The following is a 2,314-nucleotide window of genomic DNA, read 5'->3' as shown; positions in this document are numbered from 1 at the left end:
CGTCGACTCGAGACGCGGCCTCCCTCCGGGGAAAGCAGGCCGCGTCGACCTCGGGAGACTCAGATGGCCCGTCTGAAAACGGATGTCTGCAGCGGTGGCGTCGGGACCGTCGTCAGGCTTTGACGGTTGGCGGGGTTTCGTTGGGGGCCCCCCATCACGGCACAGAGCCTGACTTCGTCCCGCGCCTCCCACCCGCTTTGAAAAGCACCCTTCCCCGTTACGGCCTCGATCCAGAGGCCTACCACCCCCCCGCCCTCACGGGCGGACGGTTCCTCACGCGCCCTATGAGCGGCCGTGCCGCCTCGAGCCCAGGCCCGAGCGGAGCGAGACCCGTGTGTAGGAAACCCGCGCGTCGCAGGTTCGTCCGTCCCGGGGCTCCTCGGTTGATCCCGGGCTAAAACAAAAACCATATGCTTGTCGAACCGTCGGTCTGGGTAAACGGCAAAACGACTCCAGGGGCTTGAGACACCCCTGGAGCGACGGAGGAAGGTGCACCTCCGAAAGAAAAATGAAATTACGGACAGTGTCCGATCGAATGAGGTCCACGGAACAGAGAACCGTGGTGGTCAGACCGGGTGGGGAAGCGGTCTGGCTCAGCCCAGATAAAATGCACTCTGTGCGGGCGAGACTTCCAGTAAACGCGGGGGCTGGTTTGGACACCCAGACTCACCGCCGGTGCCCTGGGCGTGCATCCAGTGTGTGAAGGTGCACCGTCCTGGGCGAGCAGAGGGTGAAAGACACACAACACTCCTCGTAAGAAAATGGACAGTGTCCAAGATCTTGCATGCAAACGAGAGCCCTGTGCTCGCAGACCCGACCGTGGCCTGCTCAAAGTCAGATCCGTACGCTTGATGGCGCTCCTGCTGGAGCAAAGACGGTCCGAACACGGACGCTAGGGGTGTTGTAGAGGAGGTGGGGGACCGTCGCCACACTCTTCTCGGACAAGGTTAACGGAAGACGGGCGCCTCCGGGTTGCCTGGGGCCCGGAGGGGCGCACCCTCTCCTTCGGGCCGTCACTGTCAGGGTTGCCTGGTCGATTGGAACTTTGGACGCGCCTGGGGACGGCCCCTGCCCGGTCGCGAGACCGCTTTGGGCAGCTTGCTCCTCCCCGCTCTGCGCGTCGACGCTAGACGCGGCCTCCCTCCGGGGAAAGCAGGCCGTGTCGACTCTCGGGAGACTCAGATGGCCCGTCTGAAACGAATGTCCGCGACGGCGGCGGCGGACGCGGGCGCGTGGAATTCGGAATCGGACGGTCGGGGTGGCCGACACCCCCCGGTCCAGTCTTCGAGCCCGACCTTCGCCCCGCTCCTCCCCGCCCGAAAAGCACCTTTCCCGGTTACGGCCTTGATCCAGAGGCCTCCCACCCTGGCCCCGCCTGACGGACGGTTCCTCACGCGCCCTATGAGCGGCCGTGCCGCCTCGAGCCCCAGGGCCGAGCGGAGCGAGACCCGTGTGTAGGAAACCCGCGCGTGGTGGTTCGCCGTCCGGGGTCGATCCCGAGGTAAAAAAAAAAAAAGTACCATACGCTTGTCGGTCTGGGTAAAGGGCGAAACGACTCCGGGGGCTTGACTCACCCCTGGAGCGACGGAGGAAGGTGCACCTCCGAAAACTTTTTGAAAACGGACACCGTCCGTTGCAGACGAACGAGATTCCCACAACGACCAACCTCCCTGGAAGACTCCCAGGGAGAGTGCCTCGGGTTCGGGCACGGTCAAATCCGTCTGCGTGACGGAGCTCCCTTCGGAGCGACGTCGGTCCTAAAACGGACCTTGGGGGTTTTGTCGAGGAGGGTGACAAACGCTCCCGCTCGGACAAGGTGACGGAGGGCGGGCGCCCACGGAGGAAAGGGCGAAGAAAAAAAAACGGACAGAGTCCAAAACGGTGCGGTCCACCCAGATTCCCACGTACGCGAGACTCTCCGGCTGGCAACCGGGGAGAGTGCCTAGGTGTCGGGCACGTACGAATCCGTCGGCGGTGACGGAGCTCCGGTCGGAGCAAAGACGGTCCTAAAACGGCCCTTCGGGGTTTTGTCGAGGAGGGGACAAGCGCCCTGCTCGGACAAGGTGAGAGAAGGCGGGCGGCCCGCGGAAGGAGGCAGGCAGGCGGTCCTCCTAAAGAAACGGACAGAGTCCGAAACGGTGCGGTTCACCCGGGTCACCACGTACACGAGTCTCCCCGGCTGGCGACCGGGGAGAGTGCCTCTGTCTCGGGCACGTGAGAATCCGTCCCCGGCGACGGAGCTCCTGTCGGAGCAAAGACGGTCCTAAAACGGCCCTTCGGGGTTTTGTCGAGGAGGGGACAACGGCCCCGCTCG

The sequence above is a fragment of the Siphateles boraxobius genome, unplaced genomic scaffold, assembly GCF_051911475.1.
Source record: "Siphateles boraxobius isolate OS27281-9 unplaced genomic scaffold, OSU_SipBor_1 376, whole genome shotgun sequence".
Classification (NCBI taxonomy): Eukaryota; Metazoa; Chordata; class Actinopteri; order Cypriniformes; family Leuciscidae; genus Siphateles; species Siphateles boraxobius.
This window is presented reverse-complemented; position numbering follows the sequence as displayed.